The sequence below is a fragment of the Coccinella septempunctata genome, chromosome 4 (assembly GCF_907165205.1).
Source record: "Coccinella septempunctata chromosome 4, icCocSept1.1, whole genome shotgun sequence".
NCBI classification, from domain to species: Eukaryota; Metazoa; Arthropoda; class Insecta; order Coleoptera; family Coccinellidae; genus Coccinella; species Coccinella septempunctata.
Window position 1 is genome coordinate 37938223 of NC_058192.1, and position 16377 is coordinate 37954599.

Genomic DNA, 16377 nt, shown 5'->3' on the forward strand with positions numbered 1-16377 from the left:
CGTGACCGGATAGGATTTCCCGAATGTATTTTCGCTTATAGAATCACTCATATTTCATACCTACACATATCTCCCTTGTACATATAATCAGTTTCCGAAGGTGTGAATAAACTTTTACACAATTTGATTTTGACTATATCGTTATCGCTACCACCCTAGATAACAGCGAACTCTGTCTCAGACTAGCAGCTACTCTGGTAGGTTTGCTATTCTTCCTAGTGAAAAGAATAGCTGGTGCTCGAGATAAGTATTCTCCGAGGTGACCACGTTACAATATGTTGGGGCGTTTTCGTAGTTTCCCCAATAGTATGTATGTATTTGTTTACCATTTTTATGTCAATTCATCTCACATGTGACACCACATGTTTTTACATTTTATTCTATCGACAGTTCAGTTCGAATTCGACGCCGCCGATTAGAGAACGTTGTAGAATTTCGCTTAGCCTTTTGTCTCTTAGTTTTTCATTCGCTGAAAATTGCCGCATCGTACTAAAACCGCAGTGATTATTGTGCACATTGGTGTTTAGTGCATCAAAGTTATAGATCAACCCGCATTCAGTCATAGTTCAACCCGCATACATTCATAGTTCAACCCGCTGCATTAGGATTATAGCAACCCCCGCATTTTCATTCTGCCCAAGGAAGGTCGGGATTACCATCTTCATCCCGAGTATACAGTGGGAGTGCTGTTCAGGTTTAAAATTTATCTTTATTTATCCTATTTTACTTTCACCCTTATTTATTCCCTTTAATCGAAGGTGAATAAGGCAATAACACACCTGAAATTAGCTTGAACTCCACAAAACTTAGTAAGTTCATTAATTATTACAGTCCATTGTACTTGTAATTTTTTCTATTAGTGTGACCATTATTGTATCAGGAAATGAAAGCACACTAAATTTTTTAATAATAGTCTATTGGCTTGGCTATCGATTTCGGCCGTTGGCCATCATCAGGCCAGCGTCATGTTATGAAACAACAATAAAAATGAGATACATCGTTGGGTGTTTTAACAATTACTATAAAAATCTGGCGATAATTATATTCAACAATTCTAGGATATAGGATTACTACCTTTTATTCTATATGCTGTCTGTTACGATGTCTCTTAATCATTGTGTATTTCAACTATTCAACTGTTGGAAGGCATAGGATAACTCCGAACTTTCGATTGTACTTGTAAATTCTTTTATTTGTGTGACCAATATTTTATTAGGAAATGAAAGCACACTAAATTTTTTAATAATAATCTATTGGCTATCGATTTCGGCCGTCGGCCATCATCAGGCCAGCGTCATGTTATGAAACAACAATAAAAATGAGATACATCGTTGGGTGTTTTAACAATTACTATAAAAATCTGGCGATAATTATACTCAACAATTCTAGGATATAGAATTACTACCTTTTATTCTATATGCTGTCTGTTACGATGTCTCTTAATCATTGTGTATTTCAACTGTTGGAAGGCATAGATTAACTCCGAACTTTCGATTGTACTTGTAAATTCTTCTATTAGTGTGACCATTATTTTATTAGGAAATGAAAGCACACTAAATTTTTCAATAATAGTCTATTGGCTATCGATTTCGTCCGTTGGCCATCATCAGGCCAGCGTTATGTTATGAAACAACAATAAAAATGAGATACATCGTTGAGTGTTTTAACAATTACTATAAAAATCTGGCGATAATTATACTCAACAATTCTAGGATATAGAATTACTACCTTTCATTCTATATGCTGTCTGTTACGATGTCCCTTAATCATTGTGTATTTCAACTGTTGGAAGGCATAGTATAACTCCGAACTTTCGATTGTACTTGTAAATTCTTCTATTAGTGTGACCATTATTTTATTAGGAAATGAAAGCACACTAAATTTTTCAATAATAGTCTATTGGCTATCGATTTCGTCCGTTGGCCATCATCAGGCCAGCGTTATGTTATGAAACAACAATAAAAATGAGATACATCGTTGGGTGTTTTAACAATTACTATAAAAATCTGGCGATAATTATACTCAACAATTCTAGGATATAGAATTACTACCTTTCATTCTATATGCTGTCTGTTACGATGTCTCTTAATCATTGTGTATTTCAACTGTTGGAAGGCATAGGATAACTCCGAACTTTCGATTGTACTTGTAAATTCTTCTATTAGTGTGACCATTATTTTATTAGGAAATGAAAGCACACTAAATTTTTCAATAATAGTCTATTGGCTATCGATTTCGTCCGTTGGCCATCATCAGGCCAGCGTTATGTTATGAAACAACAATAAAAATGAGATACATCGTTGGGTGTTTTAACAATTACTATAAAAATCTGGCGATAATTATACTCAACAATTCTAGGATATAGAATTACTACCTTTTATTCTATATGCTGTCTGTTACGATGTCTCTTAATCATTGTGTATTTCAACTGTTGGAAGGCATAGGATAACTCCGAACTTTCGATTGTACTTGTAAATTCTTCTATAAGTGTGACCAATATTTTATAAGGAAATGAAGCACACTAAATTTTTTAATAATAGTCTATTGGCTATCGATTTCGGCCGTTGGCCATCATCAGGCCAGCGTCATGTTATGAAACAACAATAAAAATGAGATACATCGTTGGGTGTTTTAACAATTACTATAAAAATCTGGCGATAATTATACTCAACAATTCTAGGATATAGAATTACTACCTTTTATTCTATATGCTGTCTGTTACGATGTCTCTTAATCATTGTGTATTTCAACTGTTGGAAGGCATAGGATAACTCCGAACTTTCGATTGTACTTGTAAATTCTTCTATTAGTGTGACCATTATTTTATTTGGAAATGAAAGCACACTAAATTTTTCAATAAAAGTCTATTGGCTCTTGATTTCGGCCGTTGGCCATCATCAGGCCAGCGTCATGTTATGAAACAACAATAAAAATGAGATACATCGTTGGGTGTTTTAACAATTACTATAAAAATCTGGCGATAATTATACTCAACAATTCTAGGATATAGAATTACTACCTTTTATTCTATATGCTGTCTGTTACGATGTTTCTTAATCATTGTGTATTTCAACTGTTGGAACGCATAGGATAACTCCGAACTTTCGATTGTACTTGTAAATTCTTCTATTAATGTGACCAATATTTTATTAGGAAATGAAAGCACACTACATTTTTCAATAATAGTCTATTGGCTATCGATTTCGGCCGTTGGCCATCATCAGGCCAGCGTCATGTTATGAAACAACAATAAAAATGAGATACATCGTTGGGTGTTTTAACAATTACTATAAAAATCTGGCGATAATTATACTCAACAATTCTAGGATATAGAATTACTACCTTTTATTCTATATGCTGTCTGTTACGATGTCTCTTAATCATTGTGTATTTCAACTGTTGGAAGGCATAGGATAACTCCGAACTTTCGATTGTACTTGTAAATTCTTCTATAAGTGTGACCAATATTTTATAAGGAAATGAAAGCACACTAAATTTTTTAATAATAGTCTATTGGCTATCGATTTCGGCCGTCGGCCATCATCAGGCCAGCGTCATGTTATGAAACAACAATAAAAATGAGATACATCGTTGGGTGTTTTAACAATTACTATAAAAATCTGGCGATAATTATACTCAACAATTCTAGGATATAGAATTACTACCTTTTATTCTATATGCTGTCTGTTACGATGTTTCTTAATCATTGTGTATTTCAACTGTTGGAAGGCATAGGATAACTCCGAACTTTCGATTGTACTTGTAAATTCTTCTATAAGTGTGACCAATATTTTATAAGGAAATGAAAGCACACTAAATTTTTTAATAATAGTCTATTGGCTATCGATTTCGGCCGTCGGCCATCATCAGGCCAGCGTCATGTTATGAAACAACAATAAAAATGAGATACATCGTTGGGTGTTTTAACAATTACTATAAAAATCTGGCGATAATTATACTCAACAATTCTAGGATATAGAATTACTACCTTTTATTCTATATGCTGTCTGTTACGATGTCTCTTAATCATTGTGTATTTCAACTGTTGGAAGGCATAGGATAACTCCGAACTTTCGATTGTACTTGTAAATAAAAAATTTAGTGTGCTTTCATTTCCTAATACAATAATGGTCACACTAATAGAAGAATTTACAAGTACAATCGAATGTTCGGAGTTATCCTATGCCTTCCAACAGTTTAAATACACAATGATTAAGAGACATCGTAACAGACAGTCAATATTCAGTATGACTTTCCCAGTATCAGTAACCCTGTATATATTGTAATTGATCGTTTGCCGGAGAAAACAGGGAAAAACAACTAATTTGGGTACTCGGCAAGTATTGTTTGGGCAATTATCAACAATCAGGTGTCATAACATCTATATTTCGAACCTCTTATGGTTCTTCTTCAGGATGCTAAAAATACATAACAAACATGGATACATATAAAAACAAAATTTTAACAACTACTTATGTCCGACAAGATTTATTGTTTAAATTCATAGAGAGATCTTCGGAGAAACATTACATACGTAATTGGTTTTAAATGTATAAAGCACTAGTTACATATTAGAATCCTCCTATCTTCTCATGAAAGACCCATATTTCATCTTGGGATATTATATTACACCTCGACCTAACCTATGATGGGAAAATGACACCCCCAAAATGCAAGGTTAGCACCCACATTTTCGAAAATGAAGATAATTTTTTTTATTCATTCGTAACATGTTAGTAATTATTTTCAACACAAAAATTTTCGTTTATACCTCAATGATACTGCTAGAAAAACACCGCATTCCGCTGGTTGCTAAATTCACGGGCGCCCACTGTTCGATTTTTCGCGAAAAAAGAATACCGTCGGAAAGACCATCGTTAGTAACTATTTTGAACACAATAAATGACGCCAACACAACTTCAGCACCCAAATTCTTCGAAAATTCTACATTTTTTGCTATGCGACGTGAGCACCGGGTTTTTCAAAAATTAAGATATTTTTTTTTGCATTCGTTACTCGTTAGTAACTATTTGTAAAACTAAAATTTTCGCTTGTATCTCAAAAGTAATGAAAGAAAATTACAGTAGAATTAGGTACGCTGATTGCTTACTTACCGGGCACTGAAAAATAAATAAAGTTCAATTGTCCATCGTTAGTAACTATTTGAATCACAAAAATTGTTACTGGTAGCCTAACATATATTGGGATAATGCCATCCCGAAAATGCGGAGATAACACCCTTATCTTCAAAAATTTCATATTTCTGTTTTGTTCCCAATAGAACTTCGATAGTAATTATTTGCGGGACAAATTTTTTTTTCAACGCAATCACTAATGGAAAAATTGTACCCTGAAATAGTGAAGAGTGTGAGTAAGAACCAATATGTTGGAAAATTCTAGATTTCGCTTTTGCTTTCGATAGTAACCTGTTACTTAATGTACGACACACAAAATTTTTCGTCAGTAACCTATTCTGCAATTGACAAAATAACACTCCTAAAGTGAAAAATTAGCATATATATACATTTCGGAAAATTTTGAATTAGTTTATTGCTTCCGTAAAATGAGAATTCTGTAACTACATATTTGTGACACGCATTTCTTTTTCGTTTCAAGTATTTTTTTTTCATGGAAAATTTCGTCTGGGACCCGATGTTTGTGTTTCGAGTATCTTTGTATTTGTATCGATACATATTCCACGTTTAATTTATTTTGACAATATCCAGTATTTCCGAGATGCATTATATTCTATATTCGATTGATCTTTGATTTTGAGCTAGCACCCAGCGAAATGCTAACTGCTAGCAAATAGTTACTAACGAAGTGCTATTGGAAGCAGAAAAAAAATGGAGATTTTTCAAGAATATAGGTGCTGACTCCGCATTTTGAGCGTGTCATTGTCTCATTATAGGTTAGGTTAAAAATAAAAATTTTCGTGTTTCAAATAGTGACTAACGATGACCTTTTCAACTGTATTCTTTATTCGCGTATAATCGAACAGTGAATCAGTGCCCGTGAAGTTAGCCCCTAGCGGAATGCGGTGTTTTTCTATCAGAATCTCTGAGGTACAAACGAAAATTTTGGTGTTACGAATAGTTACTAACATGTAACTAACGAATGCAAAAAAGATTTTCTTCATTTTCGAAAAAGTGGGTGCTAAATTCGTATTATGATGGTGTCATTTTCCCATCACAGGTTTGGTTACAAATGAAAATTTTTATGTTGCAAATAGTTACTAAAGAGTTACGAACGAATGCACTGTTCAGAAGATAACTTACACACTTATATTTTATAAGTAGATTTATTGATTTAACATTTACATACATACAAACATTTACTTAGCTCGGCTTACATATATTTGAGGTTACCCCAATGTCATCTGGCCTATATCTTATTATATGGTCATGACATGTCATAGATTTATAATCTTCATCTTCTCATATTCAAACACCTTCCCCTTAAGTAACGTGCGTTCAAAAAAATTCGTCGTCAAGTAGGCTATGGAATTTTGAACGTCGATATTTCGTGCCTAAACGTAATTCTTAGCACGTGCTATACTATTTTCCAGGTGTACTGTCATTTTAGCATTTTGGATTGTTGTTGAATTAAAATTATCAGCAAATTATAAAGATGGTTTTTACGGACGTGTGAAAGGCTTTCACTGTTGAATCCTACTTCAAAATTGGAAAGAAAATTGAAGGAGAATGGAAATATTCTGTTCCGGCGACTTCATAGAAGCCTATGTTACTGTAGATTATTAAGTATGAATTTTTCCATTGGACTGTTTTGCGATGTGTTGACGAAACAGGTATGTTCAAACAAAAAAGGAAGTGGTCGATCAAAGAAGAAAACTCCAGAGTTCAGCAATAATGAAAACATCATGACAGAAGCTCGAAAAACCTCTGTTCAGGTTTTATCTAAAGTGGCTGGAGTATCCGTTGGCATATGCCACCCGATTTTGAAAAAAAGATATCCACTTGTTTCCATAAAGATTGACATGTTATCAGAAAACTGAAAAGGTTGTGATTACCTAACCTTGTAGCATCCAAGAAAAATTGGAGTTTAGTATGCATCAGTCAAAGCAAAATGTGGACCTACTTTCTTTTATGGAACTTTAATAGCAAAACGTTATGAAGGAGAAAGCATCATGCCTTTTATAGCTGAATTGAATTTTAATAAATTGTCCAAAAGCTATTTTCATGTAATTCAGTTCTTTTAGTTTAGTCATGGATTTTCAGTAATGACTGAATCAATTCAATATTTATAGAGAATTAATAAACATGTTATTGAGATTCTTACTGTGATTTATTCATATGACTCAAGTAGCTAGAACCTTCTTACAAAAAAAACATAATACCACGATCGCTTCAAGATTCATGTCTCTTACGTATGAAAATAGTGGAAGGTTAAAATTTTTACGAAGAATTTTTCTAACCGCCTCCGATTGTTTGGATTCTCGTCATCTTACTCAGGCCCGGTACTTTCACGTGCGAATAAATAAATTTATTCGCATTTATTAAGTCTTATTCGTAAGATTAGTAAAATGCAGTCTTTTCACTTTCAGATAGTGTTATTCATCGAATAAATCTGTCATTGAAACTTAATTAGGAGAGTTTATTTGTAATAGATCGAATGTCGGTACGTCATTATTCGTTGAATAAAATTTATTCGAAGGTGAAAGTACCGGGCCTCGATGAAAGAAATGCTTTTCGAAGGTTGGGTGAAATTTACAGGTTATTTTTCTAAAAAGTGCCTTTTCGTACAAAATTACGAAATATAGGTTAATGTCATCATTGTTTACATTTTGGGAAGATGAAGTAATTCAAGGAAAGACATACGTTCAGCCACCGAACATCAGCCTTCAAAATTTCAAAGCCTACTTGACGACGAATTTTTTTGAACGCACGTTATTATACCTGGAGGGTTTCTTAATTGGACGTCCAGATCTTGATCGACCGGTATTGTCTTTTGAGGGCTTGAGATTGTCAACTCTATTTTCGGGTGCTTTGGACCTTACATTTATTCCACATTTTGGACCATTATCGTGATGTTGGTCAATACTTATATCCACGGAAGTGGAACTATTATAATGGTTTCTATTTATTACAGTGCTATCATTTTTACAATTTACAGAAGTGGATATGTTAGTATGGTTATTATTTTTTACAATGTTTTTATCTTTACAATTTTCATGGTCGGAATACAAATCTGGGTCTAATATGTATTCACTAATGTCAGTTTTGGTTAACGATAATTTCATTTGGTTTGTATTACGTCTAACTATTTTATTATTGCTTTCTTTTCTTACCCAGTACGACTTGGGTTCAGTAGCTTTCTCAATAACAATTGCTTTGTGCCAAATGGGATCTTTACTGGTTTTGATAACGACTCTAACCCCCTCTTGAAAAGTGGCAGGCTTTTTGTGAGCTCGTTTATCATAATTTGCCTTGACCTTTTTTTGTTGTTGACCCAGAGTTTCAAAAATGTGATTTTGGATTCTGGGTTCCAAACTACTGCTTGGTAGTTGATCAGGCAGTGTTCTGCTTTGGAGTATTTCCGCAGGAGATGATTTGGGGCTTGTAATTTCTGAGTTGTTATATTCGAAAAGAAAATCGCGAAAGTCAACCTTTTTCTCTGTTGCTTTTCTCAAAATTTGTTTTGCTGTATGTACAGCTTTCTCGGCAAGCCCGTTGCTTTGATGCCATTCTGGAGTACACGTTGATCCTGTGATGTCTTTCTCTCTGTAGTAGTTTAGACATCTTTGGGAAATAAAGGGCAGGTTATCTGTGATTAAAAATTGTGGGTATCCAAACTTGGTGAAGACATTCTGAAATGCATCAATTACTGCCCTTGAGGTTTTGTCCTGAAGAGGTACAAGCTCCATCCAATGGGAAAAGTAGTCGACGGTGACTAAATAAGGTTTGCTGCCATATTCGAAAATATCGCATGCTACTTTGTTAAACCTCAATTTGGGAATTGTGTGTGGCATCATAGGTTCTTTGACATCTCGCTTGTTCTGCATACCTCTATGGCTTTGGACAGCTTCAATTTCTCGATCCTCAGCAGGGCCTCTCGAGTTGTGGGATCACGTATACCCATAACAATTCTGTCTCTCAGAGCTTTTTCTTCCATTGTTTGCTCTGAGTCCACCTCGTTATAATTGCAAGTTTTAACCATGTGTTTGATGTCCGTAAGGAAATGGTCGAAATTTTCCCCTTCCTTTTGGCATCTTCTTGAGAAGTTCTATCTTTCAAATACTTCGTTCACCCTCGGATTGACATACTCTTCGATCTGTTTTAGTGTAGATTCATAAGTATTTTCGGTACTTGATGGGGCATCAAACGTTGACATTATCCTGGCAGATTCAGTGCCTATTATATTTCTCAGAATTGATAGTTTTACACTATCAGCACTAGTGTTTTGACCTGTGGCTACCAGGTAATCGTTGAATGTGATCTTCCAAAATTTCCATTCTGTGCATGCGTTAGCACTTTGCAGATCAAAGTCGGGTGGTAGTTTTACTGGTCCATGTAACATTTTCGGTCAGGGTAAATTTCCTCTGTATGTAAAATCACGCTGCACGTGTTCTGGGTGTATTTTATACAGGCGAAACACAATAACCTTTGTGTTTTCTCGTGAATTTTTATTGAAACGACTGCGCCATGTTCTGAAGATAACTTACACACTTATATTTTATAAGTAGATTTATTGATTTAACATTTACATACATACAAACATTCACTTAGCTCGGCTTACATATATTTGAGGTTACCCCAATGTCATCTGGCCTATATCTTATTCTATGGTCATGACATGTCATAGATTTATAATCTTCATCTTCTCATATTCAAACATGCACAAAATATTACAAATCTTCATTTTCGAAAATGTGGATTCTAACTTCGCATTCTGAGGGTGTTATTTTTCCATTATAGGTTAGGTTACAAACAAAAATTTTTGTGTTACAAATAGCTACTAACGATGGACTTTCCAACTGTACTTTATTTTTCGCGAAATATCGAACAGTAGGTGCCCGTGAAATTAGCACCCAGCGAAATGCGGTGTTTTTCTATCAGTATCTTTGAGGTACAAACGAAAATTTTGGTGCTTCAAATAGTTACTAACGAGTTACTAACGAACGGCAAAAAATGTTTCTGCATTTTCGAAAAAGTGGGTGCTAACTTCACGAACACCCACCACAGCTGTTTTTACAGCTACAAGATTCCAGAATCGGGAGCTTGTTTTTCCGCCTTTGTTTTGGGAGTGAGCCTGTAAGCGCTTTGCTTCCAACACCAGTCTTCAAGGTTTTTTATTATTTCATGAACCGCTCTGTTGTTTTCTATCAGCGTACAAAATTTAGATTTTCCCTGATTGAATAGGGATGACCACTGAAAGCGCGCAAGAAAGAATGTGCTTGGTTGGTCATTTCAAAGATTATAGAGTTACCTAACTCTATGATCTTTCGGTCATCTATGACCCTTTCGTCCTTTTCTCAAATCCTACTAGACAGCAGCTGTGCTCTCGCTACCGGCCTATGGGTTAACGTTTAGGACAACCTATTCATACAAAATCAAAGTAGAGTCTTTTTCAAAGTGATTTCAATATAATTAGCATTTGTTTAACTTTTTATTTTTAGCCAAATAACAAAATATAATACTTTTTTTTTCAAATAGTGACTTTTCACGGAGCTCTATCTCACACATATGTGTGCTACAAAAAAATTTTTCACACAAAAAATGTAGGAAATTTTGTCCTTCTTTAACTTTGTATAGATTTTGTTTTGTCGTGAATGCCACTGTTTTTGAGTTATTATCCAAACACCAAATTTTTGTACCTAAAATCCAAGATGGCGGCTCGAGCGCATACGCCTCGAGGTCAAAAATTTGGATATTTCATTTGGGTCCCAAGTCTAACAATATGCCACAAAATCGCTACTACCCCACTTTTTTATTCAAACACCTCTTTTTGAGCTCCACGAACTGGACTACTAATATATTGACAGATTATGCAGTAAATATGAGAAAAGCTGATGGAACTGAATATAAAGAAGCGACTGTAAAAACAATTTGGAATACTACGAGTAAGCTACTCCAAGAAAAATACAATGACTTCAAAATTGTATTCGACCCCTTTACCAGTGTGATATTCAAAAATGCGTAAAAGATTACAGCAGGATCCAAACAAGGGAAAATGCAGTTCAGCAAATTTGAGTTCAAGTGATTTGGCTAGAATCATTGAATTATGGGTTGAAAGTACACCAGAAGGTTTACAGAAATTTTTTTACCATATAGTAGCTGTCGAGTTAGCTTGGGTGAGGCAGCCAGGTTTCTCGATTGTTATTTAGATAGAGCCTTGCGGGTTTCACGTTCCTGTCCTACATTTTTGTGAAACCCTAGTTGGCCTGATCAGATTTTGCATAACTGTTTCCGTTTAGAGATACAGGGCGATATTAGAAAGTGATACTTTTTGGACCCCCCCTTTATCTCCAAAATTATAAGAAATAATGCTGAGCTGAAAACTACGTCTGATACAAAATTCTGCGTGAAATCCAGTGGCGTACTCAATTTTTTTTCGGAGTATGGTTTTAAAGATACGACACAAACCTATATTTCTTTCAATAGAACACCCTGTATTTCATTACGTTGAATTCGTTATTTTTTTCCCTTCAAAATGATATATAACATTATAGAGGTAGGATGTTCAGAAATGCTAAATAACACTAAAACATCACATAATGATGATTTTTTGTTAGTGAGCCATGAATTTCCCAAGTTTTTTCAATAAGAGGATTATTACTTTTGATTATTAAAAGTAGTAATTCATAGATGATACAAACATCCTTGTTGTTATTATGGCCACTATGTATTTGGAAGCATTGTTTAATCAAGAGAAGAGAGAGAGAAAAAAACAAATCTGATATAGCTGTCATTGCTATGAATTGTTATTGTGTTTCAGACACAACCGTCCCGAAGAACTTCGTGCATCAGCTTTCCAGGATTTACAAAACCGCCTTTGTATAATATTAAATGCACTGAGGCGTATTGAAAAGGTTTGTCAATTATGTCTTAGGAAAAATGGACAGCAATTTGAATAGTTTTATTAGTAAGTTATTATGCAATGTTGAAAATTTGTATCAATGATAAATATTCTATTGAAAAAAATATAGGTTTGTGTCGTATATTTAAGACAATATCCCGAAAAAAGAATTGAGTACGCCACCTTATTCTACGCAGAATTTTGTATCAGACGTAGTTTCCAGCTCAGCATTATTTCTTATAATTTTGGAGATAAAGGGGGGGTCCGAAAAGTATCACTTTCTAATATCGCCCTGTATCTCTAAACGGAAAGTTATGCAAAATCTGATTAGGATAACTTGAGTTTCAAAAAAAAGTAGGACAGGAATGTGGAAACCGCAAGGCTCTATCTTAAATAACAATCGAGAAACCTGGCTCTCTCACCCAAAATGGGATGCACTTTACAAGGAATCTCACCTTTTCATTTCATTATAAAATTCAAAATAGGTTGATGGTGTAAGGATAAAAAATAAGCAGGAGAATGATACTCTGTCAGTTCGCCGACGTTTCGGAAATGTATTTTTCCGTCTTCAGGGCTCTACAAAAGTTATGAGAAGACAATTTTGAACACCAAAAAAATTTAAATGAAAAAAAGCAAAGACGAGCTACATTATAATTTGTGGACTAGAAAAATATCACAAGAAAACGATGGTATGGTATAATATATCTATATGATAACTTGAAAATATAAGAAACATGTACACAGCCTGAAAATTGTCTTCTCATAACTTTTGTAGAGCCCTGAAGATGGAAAAACACATTTCCGAAACGTCGGCGAACTGACAGAGTATCATTCTCCTGCTTATTATTGATCCTCACACCATCAACCTATTTTGAATGAAAATTTTTGGATCACTGCTTCAGATTTGCATTATAATATTGTTTTTTCTTAGTTTTTCCATATGAAAAATTCAAAAAATCGAATTCGATATGGGCTCTGGGGGGGGGTTAATTACCCCCTTTACCCCACCCCCGTAGGACCGCCCTTGAATTGAATACAATCCGAGATTCAATGATGCCGAAGAGGATAGAAAAGTTGTACAAATAGTAAGTGGCTTGTTCCCAATATTGTAAACGAAAATGCATGTCCTGTTCGGTTGTTCCATGAATTATTGTCCAAACGAGGGAAAAATATTACTTCCAGTCGCCTTTTCTCGAGACCAAATCGTTTCTGAAAATCTGAAAGTGACACATGGTTTGACAATATTCCGGTAGGCAGGAAAACAATCAGTATGTGGACCAAATCATCCATTGCTTTGATCACTGAGTATAAATTATTCGAACTGATCAAGTGCATCTAGCCATTTGGCGAATAAAGGAATTACTGAACAGCAATTAATAAACATAACCGGGCATAGCAGCTCCAATTTAATAAAACCGTACTTAAATAATGACCAAGGAGGCCACGGTGAAATAATCAACACCATGCGAGGAATTTCCTCAACAGTGGAAATTAACAATCCGTCAATCCAGCAAACTCTTATTCCAATTTAACATTTACGAATTGTACTTTTCATAACTGTAGTTTTGTTGAATAAAAATGAATAAATATTAAACGTCAGATTGACAATCAATCTTTGAAATCTACCAAGTAAAAAATTATCCTATCGAATACCCCTCGGGCCTAGATAAATCCTCAAAATTTTGTCATAGACATAGCATTCTCTATGACAGCATTATCTCTGTTTCATCAAGGCCCTAGGGGTATTACTACAGATAAGCTCAGTAGCGAAGGTTTCTGAAAATATATTAAAAATCGAATAGCTATTTGGAAAAGTACCAGTCAGTTTCTCCACCGTTTGGGATTAGAAAAGTTTTGTCCACACAGGATGTTGCAGTGTTTTTGACTGCAAAAAGATACCAAAGCCTTGAGAGGGAAAAAAACGACGGCAGTGTTCTTGGACCTTTGCGGAGCCTTCGACACGGTTCAGCATAAGCAGTTGTTGCAGGTTTTGTCATACAATTTGTCCTTTTGTTTATTATAATTGTGGAAAGAGAATATTTTGTTACATTTTGTTATACTAGGTGTTACTGTTAAATCTTGTAAATTTGTCAAATAAACAAAAAATATTTTCAGTAAAACAGTAAAATTCTCATCTTGTGATTTATTTGGAATACACAAAATATTCAGAGGGTGGTTAAAACTTTCAATACAATAGCTAAGAAATATAACCCGTGACCCTGTTTATTTCGTGGTCTGTGATTTTATTCTCTGCAAAGGAATTTGTAGCCAGAACTTTAAAGAGTGCCCAGTTCGAAACACTGATCTTCAACCCCCGTGGCCGTGAATGACCGTTGCGTCATTCTTTCCTGAATGCTGTGTAGATATTTATGTAACAAAACTTGTTACGATGCAAAGTTCTGTTGCTGTTATGTACCCAGCCCAGTTTTTCACAACGAATTTTTCGATCAATAAATACAAGATCAATAAATACAGAAATTATATTATTTAATCAATGCTGTTATCCCCGTCTCCACCGCAATGTTCTTGATGGGTAACTTTCGGGGATGAGAATCAGCACAGTTGTGAAATATTTTAGATTATTATATCTTACATTACAACATAACAAATGCAAAATTTTTCAATGTTTCACTATCAACTCATAAGAAAAAATCCACATTGTCGTTCAGATTGTTACCTACAATATTTCTTTTATCCATTTCGACATTTACTTGGGAAAGATTCCAGAATTTCATTTGCATTAAGATGATACGTTTAATCGGACGAGATATTAAATGGGCGTGACTATAAAAATTCGTTCTTACCACTTATTCTGACCAGCCAAACACTGACACTTTTAGTCTCAACAACTACAAATGTATTGAATTCTTATTCACAACCGATACGTTCCAGAGAAAGCCAAGATTTTGATTGCACTCGGATGACGATATTTGAACATATGAATAGTTATGTTGGTTTATCTACAAAAGGAAACTCTTATCATTCCCTTATCAGCAATAATATGAATTTGCTGTTCTATTCCCAAGCGAAGTTTTCATTCTATTAAATTAGTTGGTTTCATAGCCCCTTTCCTAAAATGTCTATCATCATCATAATTATAAACTGACCAAATGTAGCGGTTTGACTGGTTTGAGCTCGTTTATTCGCTACCAATCAATTAAATGAAGTTTAATCAACATTTTCAAGTTCAGATAACTACGCATTCTGTCTTAACGCTACCCGAAATTATACGGAGAACTACTCAAGGTATATTCATACAATTACCAAAATATTAGACGCGCAACTAAGTTCCCGCTGTTTTTTCGATGAAAATAGAGCTTCACTGTGAAAAATGGATACAAATGAATCATTCAAAGTATTGTCCATTGTTAGCTACAACTTTTTTCCATCTTTCTTGTAGAGCTCGATTACCGTTGCTATAAAAGTGTTCATCTTTTGAGACTTTCCAAGAATCAAGCTATTTTTTGATGTCTTCATATGAGTGGAACTGCTGATGAGCCAGACCATGTGCCATTGACCGAAACAAATGATAATCTGACGGTGGAATATCTGGGGAATAAGGCGGGTGGGGTAGGACTTCCCATTTGAGCGTTTTCAGATAGGTTTTAACAGGTTTAGCAACGTGAGGCCGAGCGTTGTCATGCTGTAGAAACACCTTGTAGTGCCTCTTCTCGTATTCAGGTCGATTCTGTTTGAAAATAGTAATATGGTTATAGAAAAGATATTGCTATCACAGCAAAGTTTGAAAAACTGGTATTCTAATCATTGATTTTGAGCAATATGATCTGTCAATTTCTAGAAGATCTTGTTATTTCAGTTTGCTATATCAGCAACATCATTTAAGTACTTGCCATTTCATAACAAAGTTGTAAATGGCAGTGGATCTCTTGTTTTTACATTTCTTCCAAGCGTTAGAAATTTAGAAAATAGGCAAGTAATTATAAACATGCTTCGTTTCAGTAACTTTTTGGAAACCTTCACTTGAACTTTTCATTTATAGCGAAAATATGAGACTACAATTTCGATATATTAGGGACACCGACACCAGTAATCCATTTGAATTGCCCGATGAAAAGTTTCTGGAACTGTTTCGATTGAATAAGGGAAGAAGAGTTGAATGGATTGGTTGAGGAACCGACCAGTAAAAATACAGTTCCCTTTTACCTACAAGTGGGTGAAAATCCATAGAGAATTTCTAGGAGATTGATTATCAAATCAATTCCATCTGATTTTTTGTTGTTTTCTTATTTCCAGACATGATGCACAGTTCAACCAAAAACTCACAATCCAAATACCGAATAAAAGATTAAACCAAAGAGTATCAATTGATGATACTCTTTG

General features: G+C 34.6%; 1 protein-coding gene across 2 annotated transcripts in view; it reads right to left on the reverse strand.

Annotated features, from left to right (window-relative positions):
* LOC123312511 (ras-like GTP-binding protein RhoL) overlaps positions 1 to 14991 on the reverse strand; it is a 340108-nt gene extending 325117 nt beyond the window's left edge. For both annotated transcript variants that reach the window (XM_044896976.1, XM_044896978.1), the window contains exon 1: positions 14841 to 14991. The gene's annotated coding sequence lies outside the window, so the exon portion shown is untranslated. The remainder of the gene's footprint in view (positions 1 to 14840) is intronic.
* Between the last annotated feature and the right edge of the window lie 1386 nt (positions 14992 to 16377).